Source organism: Lissotriton helveticus, chromosome 6 (genome assembly GCF_964261635.1).
Source record: "Lissotriton helveticus chromosome 6, aLisHel1.1, whole genome shotgun sequence".
In the NCBI taxonomy this organism is placed as follows: Eukaryota; Metazoa; Chordata; class Amphibia; order Caudata; family Salamandridae; genus Lissotriton; species Lissotriton helveticus.
The window spans coordinates 1,765,264,338-1,765,282,870 of record NC_136067.1 but is presented as its reverse complement, the minus strand read 5'-3'; positions in this window follow the sequence as shown (position 1 = coordinate 1,765,282,870).

The following is an 18,533-nucleotide window of genomic DNA, read 5'->3' as shown; positions in this document are numbered from 1 at the left end:
GCAGTAAACTGGCTTTGAAGCACACTAGGGTGGCACTCAGCCACTCCAGGTGGGGCCCGATGATGAAGCATGTCACCAACTAGGTTGGTGAGTGAGGGCTTTTTGAACAACCTGAATTGGTTTTCCTCACAGGTAATTCCTACTGTGAGTATCGCTACATGCTTGCTCTTTTCCAAAACCGCTATGGTATTACGCTCCTTTGTTGATTTTTTGGTATGCTTGGTGTGCACACACTGCTTGTTGTGCATGCAGTGCTGTGTGTGTATGTTGCCTTGTCATTGCCTGGTGTGCATCCCCTGGTGTCCTGCTGTGTTTGCTATGTGATTCATTTGTCAGTGCATTAGTTGTTTGTTTGCTGTGGCTGTGTTGTTCTGTGATTGTGCACTTCTTGTGTGTGTTGTGGTATGTTGTCTGTGCATTGTTCCTGACTGGTGAGGTTGTGCACCCCTGTTGTGTCTGTGCTCCCATAGCCTTTACACAGTTTTGCTGCACAGGGCATGTCTGTTGTTGTTGTGGTTCTGTGTGTGGTTCTGTTGGGTTATGTGTTTATCTGTTGTTTTTGTGCAGACATTTGATCTGGCATCCCTGTGTCTGTGTGTGATTGTTTGTGTGTGCATAGACTGGCAAGTATTGCCAGCCTTCAGTGTGTTTGACACTGATGTTTTGTGCTGCTGGTGTGAGGGAGTATGATGTGTGTACATTCCTACTGGTGTTTGGCAATCATGGAGTGTATCAATGGGCCCTGTGTGTTGTGCTGCTGGTGTACTCCTGTGAAGCAGTTGTATACATGTGTGGCTGTTCACAGTTTGACTTCAGGGCCCTCCAGTAATCCTTGTGCCTATACATGGTTTGCCTTGTTGTCTGCCTGTGTTGGTGCACTGTGATGTCTGTGATTTGACTTCACTGATTGTACTGTCCATGTGTGCTTTGATGGTGTGAGTGTGTTGTTCTCTGATCCTTGTCTTGTCTTGATGTACACATGTGTGTCGTGTGTCTCCATGGCTTTCCATTTGTGTGTGTGCAACTTTGGCTTTCCTATTTGTTGTGCTCCATTGCTGTTGGCATGTGGGGTGTGTATGTGTCTGTGTGTCAATCTGTGGTATGTACGTGTGGCTATGCAGGCTGTGTGTCCATTTTCATGTTTGCTCCTCATTTTGTTTCCCTGAGTGTGGTGTTGTTGTGGTGTGTGTGTTTCTCAGGCCCTGTGCTACTTTGTTGTGTGTTGTGTACTTGTGCAGCCACTCCTGCAGTGGCTGTCTCCCTGGTTGTTTGTTGTGTGGTGCAGAGTGTGGATTGACCTGTCTTGTTGTTGTGCATGGGGGTGCACAGGAGGGGGACATGGCATGTGCCTTCATGGGGTTTGCTTATGTGTGGTGGTAGGAGGTGAGGCCCTGTGGTCTTTGTGCCCTGCCCATGCCTGCGCTGGCCCTGCCTTCTGCATTGTGCACATGTATTCCCTTGTCTTCATCGCTGTGGTGACGTGACCAGGACATTGCCGCATGATTGCGGAAGATGTGTGTCCAGGATGTTGAGGGGTGACTTGGTGGCAGGTGGGTCATGTGTGGGTGCCCTTGTGGATGTGTTCCTGTCCCCAGCAGGGTGTCTGATGTGGATTTGGACCCTGAGTCAGCCCATGTGTTGTGTGTTGTTTTTGTGTTATTGCGTACCTGTCGTGGCGTCTGCGGCGGTCCATGAGTTGCTGTAATGTAGCAGGTACAGCACTGGAAATATCTGTAGTGCTGGATCCACAGCGGTCGTGACCGGGTGGTGTGGACAGGGACTCTGGTTTCGAGCTCCGCTGTCGAGCTTCTGCTGTCTCTGATTGGGCAGTTACTCTGCTGCGGTGCATCTGCTTGTTTGTGGATCGGAGCGGACGTCATTCCGCACGGCGGTGCGTCGCCATTGGCTCCCACAGCCGCGGTGGCAGGCGCCCTTTGATGGCGGTGCGCGTCGCACCGTGGCGGATGGGAAATGGGCTATGTTTGGCTATACTAATATGGCGGACGTGAGAACCGCAGCTCGCGGGAAGAAATATTCATTTTTCCGCACCACCAGCAATGCCGTGGTGCCCCGCCCGACATCCTAATGGACCCCCTAGTGTCTTATTGGACATTTCTTAGTGACTCTAAATCCTGTAGCTGCAGCATCACCTTGCTGTCTCATAGCGGTTGCAGTGGTGAACCTCATTCAGCAACAGAAGGGATAGTGATGGGCTACCCACTAATTGTAATGGCCCCTCATTCAATTTAAATCCTCATGACGACACACATTCATGCACAATTCGACAATAGGCCCCTTAACCCATGGTGAGAAAATACTTTTAGCTGCTGAAAACGTCTCAATTCGATGTCCCAAACCCTGGTTCTCTGTTAGTGTTACTGATTTATGCACAAAACCCAGGCCTGACTGACCTGGCATTTTTAGCAGAGGTATCCCAAACCCTTTTGTCTTCCTCCTGTATTTTTTCTGACTTGTTTTTGTTGGTTTTGTGACTATGGGCCCTTTACCACTGCTGATCAGTGCTAAAGTGCATGTGCTCTCTCCTGTAAACTTTGTAAGATTGGTCTACAACAGTTATGGCATATTTAATATAGCGGTAGGTCCCTTACACAGTGGTATCCCATATACTGAAAGCCCTGTAAATTAAATGCTATAAGTGGGCCTGCACAGTTGCTTGTGCCATCCACAAAAGTAGCATCTCAAACCTGTTTCAGGCCTCCACCACTGCAGGGCCTGCTTGTGCAGTTTACTGTCACATTGACTTGACATTAAGTGCTTGCCAAATCTAAACCTCTTACTGCATATAAGTCACCCATAAGGTAGGTCTTAGGTAGCACTATGGGCAGGGTACTGTGTAGGTAAAAGGTAGGACATGTTCCCTTGTTGTGTAGCATGCATTAGTGGTGACAAACAGCGTATTTGGTTTTTCACTGCTGTGAGACTGCTCCTCTCATAGGTTTGCATTGGGAATGCCTTGGTATGTGTTTCAGTGGCAATTTCTAATATGAAAGGGGTAGTTTTGCTTGTTTGGTATGTTGGAAATGGTGGTGATAAATCCTGCTTATTGGTGAAAGCTGATTTTTTCATTACTATTTTAGAAATGCTGTCTCAGCACCCCCTGTAGTGTGACTGGAGCCAGGGCTGGGGATTGAATGGGGGTGTTCTGCACTTCTAAAGTCTGTTTGAAGTTACTCACAAAACAAAAACATTTGGAGTATAACCACATGGGATGTGACACCGAGAATTTAGACATTGTGTGGGACTTGGAACCAGATTCTGTTGGCTCCACATGCTGCACATTGCCTGGGGCTATTATGCTGTCAGGAGAAACTGTCATTTGGACTATTTGCTTTGTTAAGCTGACCTGCTTGAGAGACTGCCACTTGGCTAACAGGATCCTTGTGCTGGCCAATCTGCCTGTGGTCTGCTCTGTGCCCCAGTGTTCTCCAGGGGCTGGTGGGCCTGACTCCCCTCCCTCTGTTCTGTGAGGGGCTCTGGAGGAACTCCTTTGAAATTTCCAGCATGGCCGGGGTTATGGGAAAACTCAGCTCATGGTGAAGTGCTTCCAGATCGGTGAAGTGAAGCCCAGGGTTGACCGCTACAGATTGGTGCTCTTTGCTCAAGAGGGGGTCCTAGCGCTCTGTGCCTTACTCCTGTCCATGGGCCAGTATGGTAACCCTGTGTTTGCTGATGCCTGGCAGCCTGCATCACATATTTCTGGCTGGGCTGCTATTGCTGGCGTCATTAGGGTCTCTCACTGCATGTGAGCACTACCCACCTATTGCTGTGTTTTTGCTGTCAGGGGTGACTCCTGAGGTTTGTTCACCCGGCTCCACCCTTGAACCATTGTGCGTGCAGGCATTTTCCCAGTGGGCTGGAACTCCCATAGTCAGCCTGATCCTGCCAGGACCGACAGTGGGAGAAGCTCTGCGCCAAAGGACGAGACCGCCACTGAGCTGCAGGAGTGGTAACCGATGAAGGCTTCGCTCTGCGTTGCAGCTGATTCTGACCCTGAGGGGACCCCAAGGTAAAAGAGTAGAAGGCTCTACTTAGATGGTGGTGTTCTCCCCAGCAAAGCCCCGCACCCTAACTTTGAGTTGACCTGGTTTCCCACAAGCGCCACAGTTGCCCTCCCGTTCCCGAGGGATCAAGGCTGACACTCCTGGATGTCTGGAGGTGCTCCAGACAGGGATGACTTGTTTTCTAGTGCTGTAACTCCCCTAGTGGGAGGGAGAGCCTGTAGCATCAGTAGCTGCCTTGCACGGATTAGTGCAGTAGACCCAGCATGGTCTCCCTTGCCAAACTAGGCCATGGGTGTGTGTCCCTCTCCACCTGTTTTGAGACGTACCCAAGGGCAGTATTCGTGATTCCACATGACGTGCAAGTCCTCAATTGAGATCCAGTTCTGGAGCAGAAATTGCTTTATTACCTGTTGTGGGTGGGCACAAGGCCCAGAAGCCTCCGTACTGAGAGCAGGTGTTCTGTTTACCAAACATTTGGAGCACAGGTGCTGATTCTTGTGTGTTTATGTCATGGGTGTTGCCTATGTTTCTGAACTGGAATTCCATGACTTAAGTGTTTTCTCTGAGGTTCCTAAGGTGATCTGTTGATGTTTCATGTGTTTATCTCTAACCTAGATGCTTCCTACTTATGCCCTGATGTTGTGATGTAGGTTGTGTTTCCTCATATTTCCAGGACTTGCATAGTATGCTCAGCAGCCATGATTTATGTATGACCTAACCTGCATTTTAGGCCCTGATGTGTTCTAATGTATGTCATTTTTGCCTTGCATTGTCAGGATAATAAGCATTATTTCAGGATTTGCCTTGTTTGCGCAGTGATGAGGTTTTAATGACGTGTGCAACCTATATTTATTTACTTTATTGCACTAACTGTGATGTTTTGACAATTGCCTAATTGGAAAAAGTGAGTTATGATTGATGTGATTTCGTTCTATATGTTATATACAAAATATGAGATATTTTCATATGATATTGTGTGGAATTACTTTTGTGGTGTGTGTAATGTGTCGTTCCACATTGCCTCTGGCCTGACAGCTCTGCCAAGCTACAAAGTGGGTGATCAGGGGTTATCTTGAGTGAGTAACTCTCCAAACCTGACTAGGGTGGTGGGTTCTGCCTGGCTTAGATGCATACCCTAGCCAACCAGAAACCCTATTTCTAACACTGACCTATTGGATTTATCACTTCCTGAATCTAATCATACTCTTTTAGTCGATGGGCCTTGTCTGAGAGGCCAACATGGTATTTTAAGAGTTGCGTATGCTTTGTGCACATCAAGTGGGGTTGTGGAAGTGCCCTTCTTGTGGCATCTGCACAAGCAGCGAAATTGTTTGCCCTTTCCAGAGTCTGCTGTACATCAGAAGGCTCAAGAGTTACCATTTATACTGACAGCCAGTATGGATGTAGGCCTGTGCATGATTTTGAGCAGTTATGGTCACAGTGAAGTTTCATGACCTCTGCTCGGTCTACCATCCGGAATGGTTATTTGTCTCAAATCTATTGGAAGCTTTGCAATTGTCAAAAGACATTTTAGTGGTGAAAAGAGCAACAACATTTTTATATCCAAAGGCAACTGCTCTGAGGATGAAATCACTCAATATTGTGCTCCGAAATCCAGAACCTTTCACATAGATTATCCCTGTAATGCGGAAAGATAAACTGTGAAAAATATGTTGTTGAACCCTGCACATACTTTCAATGAGCTGAGGGAATTACAGCATACTGTCCCAGAAATAGAGAAACGCCAATGGGAAAAGGTGGGATGTATGAAGGGCACCAGTGACATTGGGATTTCTAGTGATGGGATGCCAGTGCTCTCCGATTCAATTCTATCTGCTATGGTCCAAAACATGCATGGTCCAACACATGTAGGCAGAGACGAGATGGAGTCAAAATTTTGCTTTTACTGGTAAAATCCCCCTTTTCAATCGATGGCAGAAAGTCTGTGTCAACATTGTGTCACTTGTCAAAAACAGAATGTGGACAAAAAGGTTGTGGTGACCATGAGTCACACTGGAAAGTCTGATGGTCCCTTCAACCAACTACAGATTGATTTTGTGGAAATGCCTGGAAGTAGCCAATCAAGGTATATCCCCTGCATTGTGTTTTTTTTTCGAGATGAGTCAAAGCATATCACACTCAGAGTTGTGACAGCCTAATGGTCACAACATTTCTGTTACAGGAATGAATACAGCAATTCAGGAGGATGCAGTTTCATCTTGAATCAGATCAAGGGTGCCACTTTAAGAACAAGGTGATATATTCACATAGACAGCGACAACTTTTGGAAGGCTGAATGAAACATGGTTTATTCAAAATCACAGGAACCTGAAAGTTTAGGAAAATCCCACCTCTGAGTGTGAGTCAGCCTCGTCAGAGCCAGAAATCACAAGCATTACAAAGGATCGTGGCTTAACTAAGAAAGGCTGGCCAAAGACTGAGACAAGCTGAAAGAGACTCTTGATGAGTAAGAAAAGACCAAAGACAATAAGGGAAGGTAGTGAGCTAGAAGAATTAGACTCAGCTGAGCAACTTGACATTGTACATGAGAACATAGAATTGGCGTCTTCTACATGACCCGAGAGAGAAAGGTCAATCAAAAATACTCAGGTCTGGGTTGGACCTATCTTACAAAGACTGATATTGAATCTGATGACTGCCCAACCAATATGGAGGAGCCTCCCTGATGGCAGGACAGTCACAAAAGGGAAGACATTCAGGCAAGTCACTGACAAATTTCTCAAGAAAGGTTAGAGAGTTTGGGTAATGGTCAGAGTACATAAGAGCCTTAGGCCCCCTGTTGATGCTGAATATAAACTTCCATTATAAATAAAATCCATTTCGAAGTTGTTGCTAGGGTGTGATTTACCTTAAAAAATGAAAAGACAAGAGGCATTTGGCTAATTAGGAACAGTTTTTTTAATTAAACACAATGGTCGGGAGTCAGTGGTTAGATTCGGGACTGAAGACTGGCCTGATGTACAGAAGTTTTTGGACCAGACTTATACAGGTTTCAAAGGGTAATACATTAATTACACATTTTACAAAAGCACATAAATCTGGGCCTAGTCCAGGAACAATAAATCCAATTATCTGATAGGGGCAAAGGTGGCTCTAAGCTTTGCTAGGAGATGGTGAGGCCCAGTGTGCTTGTATAGGTGTCTAGCATGGGACCGCGTGGTAACTGTGTGCGTACTGTGCATGCTGTTTTTTGATTTGCTAAGTGTCCCTTAATACATGTGGCATCTAACTTTGTGGCAATTTTGGAACGCGAGCCCCTCCAGCCAACAAGTTTTATTGGGGCCAATCTCTTTGGACCTGTTTGTGGTGCAGCTGCCTATATGGGAAATCAATCTGTGTTTTCCCTTAGTGCCTGTTTGTCTCTGGGCTAAGTGTAACCCCACCTGCGGGTTGTCAATCATAAATCTGGTGTGTGCGCGCCGCAGGGCCTCACACAGGTTTACTGGTGAGGTCATCGTGGGTGAATTCAACAGCAATGATATGATTTTAATATTGTGAGTGGATTTAACATGGTGATTGTCATTATGGATAAATACAGCATGATGGTTGCTATTACGGGTACATACATTGTCATGACTAATATTGTGAGCACATATATTGTCATCTTTTCGACTGCGGGCATATACACTGTCAGCATTATGGGTACGTTGACTATCACATACATTGACATCTTGGAGATTGCATTTATCAACATTATCATTATTGTGAATATTTTGGTTATGATTTGTATCAACATCATGGAGATTGCATTTATCGACATTTTCGTAATTGAGCATATTTTGGCTATTTAATACATTGACATCATAGGAATTGCATTTATCAATATTTTCGATATGGTGCATACTCTTGGTATCACAGACATTGTAATTGTATTTACTGTTATTGACAGTGTTATGCGCACATATTTCATGAAGAGCATCAACATCAAATTCATCCAGTTTAACATTCCCCCCTTTAGTTAATTTTTCAACTAAATCATTTATATAATGCAATGTTGGCTCTGTGTGTGTTGTGTTGGCTATCCTGTCCCTAGCTGTTTATATTTTTCCTAACTTGTGGGCTGTATTTTGTACAACAAGAGACCCCCACTTGTTGGAAGCCACACAGTAATAGTATGTCAATGAGTACCGAAAGAAGCAACATGCACAGTCTGGGAACCTATAAGTAGAGCCAGGAAAAAATATTAAGAAACCTGCCTCCTTTTTCATGTCAGCTTGTAGAAGATGCAGTGCTTGGATGTCATAATCAAGTGTTACATTTTGGAGATCATTTCCAGGGATGAACGTACAGCAATTCTGTTCTCAGAAATATATGGATGCTTGATTTTTACACAAAGTTCCTCAGATGCGTCCAAATCCACAATGCAAAACAGTCACAAAGGAGAGAAGCATCGGAAAACACTGCAATGCATCCATTCCTGACTCATTGGGAAGGCGATGCAATAGTTCTGCTGCATGCAGGAGAAGCGATGCGTCGAATCCGGACTGTAGGGGGAAATGATGCATAGATTCCAAGGTTCTGGTCTGTGGTTGCTGCGTTGGAGATGTGTGTCACACCGGTGTGATGCACAGAAATCTGGGATGCACTGGAGGTCAATGCAAGGATGGCAAACAAGTGATGCGTTGATTTCTTCAGCTGCGGACCAACAATGCATCATTTCTTTTAGCAGCACAGTAGGACCTACGTTGGAGTCGGTGCAGTGGTCTCGAACTTTGTAGACCAAATAGCTGAACTCAGCATGCAGCAGTTATTCAGGCCGCTGACAGGTGCTGCATCGAATCCTTCAGCTGCACAGACTATGTCTCAGTCCCACACTGCTGTGCTGCATCGGAAAATACAACTGCAAGAAGGTGAAGCTTTGATTTTGTAGGTTTCTTCAGTTCTTTGCAGGAGGACAACATCCAGGGGCCCAGAACTGGATTTGGCACCACAAAGCATGTCAGAACTCCCAGTAATAGTGTTCACAGATGCGGCTCATGAAGCTTTTCTGTCCCTGAGGCTCCTTAACAGGAGGCAAGATCTACTTCAACCCCTTGGAGAATCTTGTTAACTGGATACCACAGCAAGACAAACGTGCAGTCCTTTCCACTATCCACAGTCAGAAGCAGCAACTGCAGGCCAACCCAACCAAGCAGCACACAGCAAAGGAGCAGTACTCTTCCTGCCAGATCTTTGGCTCTTCTTCTTGGCAAGGTCCTCTTCATTCAAACTTGTTATACAATTCTGGTGGTTTTAGGTCTAATACTTGTACCCCTTTTTTCCTTTGAAGTCTTTGTAAGAAAGTTTCTCTTGCTCAGTAAAATCAGTTCTGTCCTCCCTAGTCCAGCCAAACTACAGGGTGCCCTTGCCAGGTCAACATGGCACTGGAAAACTGTGTGATAAGACACTTCAGTGGCAGTTCTGAGATACATTTGAAAGGGTTCTTGCATGGGTGGCACAATCGGTGCTGCAGACCCACTAGTAGCATTTGATTTATAGTCCCTGGGCACACACAATGCACTTTACTAGGGACTTATCAGTTGATCAAATAGCACAATCATGGCTAACCAATCATAATCATAATTTACACAGGGAGCACTTGAACTTTGGCACTGATCAGTAGTGGCAAAGTGCAGAGAGTACCTATACCAACAAAACAAAATCTAGCACACAGTGAAAAAATATAGAAGGTAGAGGCAAAAAGACGGAAAACCATGCCAGGTCTAAAACGTTTCCTCTCCAGCTGAAAAGCTGGGACAACAACCCCCTCTTTGGAGTTCTCATCACTGAGCTGGAAGAAACTGGACAGACCATAAGCACTGGTGTGTTCTGTTCCAGGATGGTGTTCCACCGTAAAGTCTATCCCCTGTATGGAAATGGACTACCTCAACAGCTTTGGGTTCTCACTCCTCATCAGAATCAACGATATGCGGGGCCTGTGGTCTGTATGAACCCGGAAGTGAGTTCAAACAAGTATGGGTTTAGCTTATACATTGCCTAGACCACAGAAAAGTTTCTTGCTCAATTTTATTCCACCCCTTTTGGAATAAACCTCTGGCTAATGAAGTGTACAGGTTGGTCCAGGCCCTCATCATTCAGTTGTGAGAGTACCGCCCCCACATCATGTTCTGAGGCATTTGTCTACAAAACAAATTCATGGGAGAAGTTGGGTGCCTTGAGCATGGGCGCTCTTCACATGGAAGATTTCAGGGCATCAAAAGCGGTCTGATTAGGGCATCAAAAGCGGTCTGATTAGTCCAGATCACTTCCCTTAGCTGCTTCATGGATGTCAGCCCAGTCAAGGGGTCCACATGATGCCATAAACCTTGACAAATCTCCTGTAATAACCGGTGAGATCTAAAAAGACTCTCATCTCAGTCAGGATCTTGGGGGGCTACAAAGCCAGATTTTTATCAATCTTAGGTTGTAGGGCTGCCACCTGGCCGCTTACTACCGGGCGACCTAAATACACCACAGATAACTGTCCTATCTGGCACTTACTTGCATTGATAGTGAGGCCTGCCTTCTGCAGACCTTTCAACACTACCCAGAAGTGGTGCAAGTGCTCTTCCAAGCTGGAACTGAGACATGCGATTGCATCCAGGTAGGCACACTGAAATCCACTAGTCTAGCCAACACCTGTTTGACCAACCTTTGAATGGTTGAAGGAAGGGGCATGGTTCACCCCAAAGGGCATCACCGGGAACTGGTTGTGCCCCTCGGCCCCATCAGTCCTTTGCCCCATTAGTCAAGATAATCTGCCAGTAACAAAATGTTAATTCAAAGGTACTGAGGAACTTGGCAACTCCCAGTCGATCTATGAGCTCATCAGTTCTGGGGAAGGGGTGCGCACCACTCCTGGTGACAGCATTAAGCCCAAGGTAGTGCACACAGAACAGCAGTTTAGGTGTGGCCTTTTTGGGATCAAGCCATTCCAACACTAGGGCACAACAAGGTGTCCCTAACCACGGCACTGTAACTGCTGCAGTTGCAGAAGTCATATTTTTCTCTATTAGAAACTTTTTTGATCCTTAGTAAACATCTTTTCATCATTTTTTCTCAGATTTCATCTTGTAATTCTCTCTCTAGATTTATCCACCGGCAAGGAACTGCTTATTTACTGTGTTTTCTCATATTCCCAAAGGGCCATCCGTGCCTCTTCACTCACGAATACGTATAGATGCAGAATTCATAAAAAGCAGTTTATTAAAAACCCAATGCATTTCGGGCCTCCATGGGCCCTTCGTCAGGGGTAGCTGGAAAAATCAATATAAACAACAATCAGTCTGGGTACAATGCTTCATATTCTATATAATGTTAACATATACTAACACGTGTTTCTCTCATCTAAAGTAGTAATGCGGCAATACCAGACCTTGTTATCTGTTGACTGTAAGCAGAAAGATATACACATCCTGTTTCAAGTCTCATGTAAGCCTCCTTCTCATCTTATTCCCTGCGCGCTGATCCCAACCTATGTGTTCCACCCTCGTCCTCACACCTCCTCCCCAACTGGATTGCCCTGCTGCCTATGTTATCTGACACCAACCTCTAACTCCCTTCTCCCAATACCCACTCTCGAAAGTAAGCTCCCTTCCGTCTCGTAAATATATCGTGCACCAGATACATGTGTAAACGTGCTTCGTCTTTCTTTAACTCCGCACTTGCTTTCCTAAGCTAACACTGCTCCGCTGCCAGAAACAGTTACTACCGACATACAGAACTCATTTCCACTTCACACCCTCGTTAATTAACATGTTGCCTCACAAACCCGCTTGTACCTTCAAAACCGGCTGTCTCCTTCTCCCTTCCTTCAAACAGAGCAAAACTATGGCGATACCTCTCCCACTGGCTTTTTAAAGAAAAAAGCCCAAGTCACTCCCCCGAAACCTGATCTAACCTCTCGTAGACTCGGCATGGCTCACACCTGACATGATTGAAACGCCTGAATAGGCTAACCCGTACTACAGCTCCCAACATGCTTAGTTGTTAAATGATATCTCATCTACTTATAAACCGCCGCTTATATATTCAAGAAATCATAGCATATAAATGTATACGAGCAAAATACATAGTCCCGTATTTCTGTTTGCTTCTCCAATTCACTGCTGGCCCTTCTCAGAAATAAACTGACTTAATAATGTTCGTTGTTCCCCCTTGCTCGTGGATATTTCATAACTCTTAGGTTGTAGGGGTGCCACCTGGGCGCTTACTACCTGGCGACCTAAATACACCACAGATAACTGTCCTATCTGGCACTTACTTGCATTGATAGTGAGGCCTGCCTTCTGCAGACCTTTCAACACTACCCAGAAGTGGTGCAAGTGCTCTTCCAAGCTGGAACTGAGACATGCGATTGCATCCAGGTAGGCACACTGAAATCCACTAGTCTAGCCAACACCTGTTTGACCAACCTTTGAATGGTTGAAGGAAGGGGCATGGTTCACCCCAAAGGGCATCACCGGGAACTGGTTGTGCCCTTCGGCCCCATCATTCCTTTGCCCCATTAGTCAAGATAATCTGCCAGTATCAAAATGTTAATTCAAAGGTACTGAGGAACTTGGCAACTCCCAGTCGATCTATGAGCTCATCAGTTCTGGGGAAGGGGTGCGCACCACTCCTGGTGACAGCATTAAGCCCAAGGTAGTGCACACAGAACAGCAGTTTAGGTGTGGCCTTTTGGGATCAAGACCACAGGGCTGGCCCAAGTACTGTTGGAGGGCTCTATCACCCCTAATGTCAACATATTAGAAACTTATTTTCTGATGCTGGCTTTAACCCTGTGAGTCAATATGTAGATTTCGTGTTCTACAGGAGGACTGTCCCCAGTGTCCAGTTTCGGGGCCAAAAGAAGGAGGAGACAATCCTGTCAAAGGATTTGTCCTGCCCCAAATGTCCTGCCAAAGGCACTTCATGAGCCAGACTCAGTAGGAAGAGTCTGAAACACTGGGGTTCCACCAGCACATGGGCTGACCCAGTCTCATCAACCTTAGACTCACTGTACAGGAGACTGTTCTCTCAGTAGATCCATTGTGATTCAGACTCGCCACCAGCTGCCTGGTTTGCAGCCTGTTAATGCAAACCAATAAGAGTGGGGCATTACATTTTGCTTCTTGCAGAATTTCTCCCTGGTGGAACCCCCTTCCTGCTGCCAATGGGTCAGCTCAGGTAAGTCTCCCAGTTCAGCCACTTGCTCCCCTGTAGGTTCTGGGGCATTCCCCATCAAGGTCAGCCACCATGTCCTCTTGATCACCCCAACTGGCTGCTATTGACCTAGTGGTCACAGGTGCACACTCAGGCAGACCCAACATCTCCAGATGAGACTGGCGTTCAACCTTCTCCCAAAGGGAACTCTCTAGGTCATTGCCAAGCAGATAATCAACAGGCAGGCATGGTTAGACTCATAGCTACTCTTAAGGTATCTGAGACCACCCCCATTCAAAAGGAACCTACACCACCTTACAAAGGCACTCAGAGTTATCTGCTGCACCTAGAAGGTGAAGTACATTGGGGACCACCTGCTCCACAGACACCAATTGATACCTGATAGATGCCACACTGGCTCTTGTGTCTCTCTGAGCTTCCACTCTCCGTCCATTGAGGATCACCCACTGCCTGTATTTCTTAGTATTTTCAGGCACAAGGGTCCTCTGGACCCTCTTGCTGTCCCTTAGTGAGACAAAGGTCATACCAGCTGGCTCCCACCCTTTCCCTGGGACCAACTCTTCCCCAAGAGCTAGACTGACCAACCCACGTGTGTACCATTGGGTGCTGGTGTGTACTTGGGACACTTGGCGTAGGGTGACCAACAGGCATGGGTGCAAATTTAGGAGAGTAAGTGTTAAAATTCAGGACAAGGGGTCATAATTCAGGAAAAAACTTCAAGGCAAAAGTTAAGTTTTACAGACACATCAGAGAAAGTTGTACAATAGTACAAAAGTAAGTAAATGGACAACTGTGCAGGTCTTTTTGTGGTATTTCATATGATAACAATCTATTTATATTGTTACTGCACTAGGTTGTCCAGTCTGATATTTTGTTTAAAACTCATGGTCCTGAGCAGGCATGTTTGATGAGAGAAGTGGTCAGGAAGATCTGCTTGCATAGACGTTGTTACTAGCATCTCATATCTGAGTGCCATTGTGAGATGTAACGCAGCACGCATAGGTGACTAAAGGGAGGACTGCTGTAATGAACGCACAATAGGGAATGCATTATGGGTGTTTCAGCAAGTAGAGCTTAATATATGGAATTTGACTTTGCTTATGAGGGCTTATCAGAGATTTACACTAGCTGAAGGAAGTCACAAAGGTACTTTCCCTTGCAGCTTTCTTAAAGATGGAACTGTCGATACACTATTAAATCGTTTTTTTTTTATGCCTTGCCTATTGCTACAAACACAATATACATTTTAAGCACAGCTCATGTCACTATGAGGCTCTCCCTAAAACCTTACACCTAAAACAAGGCATGCAAAAATGTACAATTACTAGTGTAATATTCAAGTAGCAGTTGGGTGTTACTCAAAATGTCACATGCATGATGTATAGATCCCACACATAAGCACACAGCAAATACAGAATAGTAACACATAGGCAATGGAGTAGCCAGAAAATGTAAATACCTCCCTCTTTGAAGCAAAGCTCCTATGGCACTAAAAAAGTCATCACAACCCTCCCCAGAAGAGCTCTCTTGTCCTAGGATCTAGCCATTCATCCAAGCCCCTGATATCCACCATTTCAAATTAACATTCTGTCATCTATTAATTCTTTCATCCATCATTCTGTCTTTCACCATTCCTTCTGTCCTTCCATCTCTGTGCCCATCCATATCCAAACCTTTTCAACCATTTTCAAACCTATCCATCATCTATCCTTCCATCCCTCTTTTTAATCATCCATCCCTACAACCACCCTATCACTCATCCATCCATCATCCATCCACTTTTTCACCCAATCTATCTTTTCACACATCCATCCACTCTTCCACCCATCCATCCATTCACTCTTCCATCCATCCATTTACCCTTTCACCCAAGCTATACTTTCACTCATCAATCCACTCTTCCACCCATCCAGCCATTCACTCATCCGTCCAACCATTTACCATTTCACCTATCCAGTCATCCTTTTGCTCACTCATCCGTCCACCCATTCAACCTTTCACTCATCCATCCTTTCTTAGGCTCACCAGCCTCCCTTTTGCTCATGTATACATTCTTTCACTCATCCATCTTTACATTCTTCTTTTCATTCTTAAGGCACCCATTCTCACATTCATTCTGCTAATCATACACCCATGCTTTCACTTCTTTATCCATCCATTAATCCTCCCTTCCTCCCTCCATTCTACTTTCACTTAGCTACCCATCCTTCATCCACCCTTCACCCATCCACCCACTCCTCCATTTACTCATCCACTCATAAATCTATCCATTGACCCTATGACTCATCCATCTTGTCACTCATCCTTCCATTCTTTCTCTCATCCATCTACTCTTTCATTCATCTATCTATCCTTTTGTCCATTTATCCTCCCTTTCACTCACTCATCTATCCACTCTTCCACCCATCCATTCACTCACCCATCCAACCATTTACCATTTCATCCAGCCATCCTTTCACTTACTCATCCATCCACCCGGTCACTCACTTGTCTACCCATTCTACCTTTCAATCATCCAGCCATCCATCCATCCTTTCCTCCAGCTCTCTACCCTCCTTTTCACTCATCCATCTTTACATTCTTCTTTTGACTCATCCATGCACCCATTCGCCCATCCATTCTGCCAATCATTCATCCATGCTTCCACTCATCCATCCATCTATATATCCTCTTTTTCTCTCGCCATTCCCCTTTCACTTTGCCACTCATCCTTCTATCTACCCTTCACCCATCTACCCATTCATCCATTTACTCATCCATTCATGAGTCCATAGATTGACCATATTACTCATCCATTCTTTCACTCATCGATCCATCCTTCCTCTCATCTATACCCCCTTCACTCATCTATCCATTCTATTGTCCATTTACCCTCCCTGCACATAGGCAATCTGAAAACCTGGATGTCATGAGTCATGCATGATGCACAGTGCCAGGACGTGAGGTGACTGTGACATGGTGGTGTTTCCAGGGCTTTAAGTGGGATGAAACAGCTGGGGGTCTCTCCAAGGGCTGTGTCTGATGTAATTATAGTTGTGGCGTAAAACATCTAAGCTAAAAATATGTGCTGAGCATAATGTGCCACTCCACTTGTAGTTTGCTGTTTCTATCATTACATCCAGTAACATTAGAACTACAACAAGCCATGACTATTACCTTTGTCAATGGATGTTAGTTGCATAAAATAAATAAAAAAGCAGCAACGATGGCTTTGTTGTATATAATATTAAAAATGCTTAAGCTCTGAAATGATGAGACTGTGTAAGAACTATAAACTCTTCTTTTTGGTTTCTTTCACCAGTTTCATTTCATGAACTGGCACATAGCAGCATGGTTGTTTTTGTGCACTTCTTTTTGTAAATTACTTCCATCTAACAGAATGCCCTGCCGTAGACCGCAGCAGGAGGAGGCCCACCACAGGCTTTAACATCCCAGACTGGCCCATTGTCATTCTGTGTGTGGCAATCAGCCATATACAGAATGACAATGGGGGGCTGGGGTTGCTCTTGTGCTCCCAGGATGAGTGTGAGGCAGACCCAACAGGGAGCTGAGGCCTCTCACAGGGGAACAGCTCTGCTCCCTGCAAGGCCCGCAATTACGGACAAAATGCATCTGTGAAATATATCCTCACGGACAACGGACGTGAGGTCCAAATTAACAACTGTCTGTTGCATGTACAGAAGGTTCGTAACCCTACTTGTGGTCCCTCCTCATATGATCCTCCTGACCACATGCAAAATACTTGCCGGCCCTTCTCTGAAGACTGCCCTTTAGGCATCCAAGGTTTCTTACCACTATGGGGATGGGAACCTTTACCCTGGGAACTATGTTGTGGTCCTTTAGAGAGCTCCTTCTGTTTACCCTTGTCCCCCTAACTCTTCTGCTGGGGTGCCTGCCCCCCCTTGGATGAGTCTCATACTTATCTGTGATGGGCCCTGGTGCAACTCTGGAAAACAAAGACTATATAAGTGCTCCCAAGCTATCAGATTGTACAACCGCCTGATAGTCAGTTACCTTTCTGCCCTTTATCCAACCATCCAGTGCTCTTCAAAAAGAATTAACACATTCCAACCAATTATGAGAATTACTTTTCATAAAAGACTATGGGCTAGATGTAGGTAATAGCAAATTACCGAATGGTAAATACCGAATTTTACCGATTCGGTATTTACTAATCGGTAATTGCTATGTAGGAAAAAAATCAGTAAAAATACCGAATCGGTAAGATTCGGTAATTACCGATTCGGTAATTACCAAGTCAGTATTTGCCATTGATTCCTATCGGCCTTGAAGCACATAGGATTCAATAGCAAATACTCATTCGGTAATTACCGAATCGGTAAAATTACCGATTTTACAAGGGCTACAGGGTGCTACTTTGACACCCTGTTGCACCCCTGTTTCTGGCACCCCTGTTTCTGGCATGCCCCTAAGGGCATGTATGTGTGTCACATGGCACAGTTGTACGTGCACAGATGTGCATGTACACAGAAATTCGTAATTTACCACCCAATAGTATTGGGTGGTAAATAACGAATTTCTAAGGGCCTGTGGCACTGTAAACTGTGCCACCTACATATTGAATTACAGAATCGGTATATTTACCGATTTGTTATTTTACCGAATCGGTAAATTTACCGAATCGGTAAATAAACCGATTCTGTAATTTTCTAGCCCCCTACATTACAATACCCAAATACCGGTCGGTAACGGCCGAAATCGGCCGTTACCGACTGGTATTTGGGCTCCTACATCTGGCCCCTAGTCTTCTCCTTATACTGCTCTAGGGTGAGTCCATACCTGGTGCACAAGACATCTTTTATGATAATGTAGGTCAGGGTTGAGGATTTTTCTAGGGCTGTCATAGCACCCCTCCCCTCTGTCTCAATGTGTTTCCACAGACCCCCCTCCCACTGGGCACTGGGGATCTCATTCATGTAGAGTGCTGCCTTATAAGCTCAAATGCAAGCCTGGATGCAGTCCCCCTTCCTGAAACTTATCACCAGATCCTTTGGAATGTGTACCTTCCACCCAGACTGCACTGAATCACACTGCCAGCATTTGATTTACATGCTCTGAGCACACACAGTGCACTTTATTAGGGACTTACTAGTAAATCAAATAGGCCAATCATGGAAAACCAATCAAAATCATAAATTACACAGTGAGCACTGGCACTTTGGCAATGATCAGCATTGACAAAGTGCCCAGAGTACCTAAACCAGCAAAAATGAAATCCAACATGCCTGGTCTGACAGTAGGGGTGTGTATGGGTACAGAGGCCCCGCCATCCAGGAACGAATTGTGCATAGGCAGTGTCCCCACACTACTAGTAAAAATAAATCA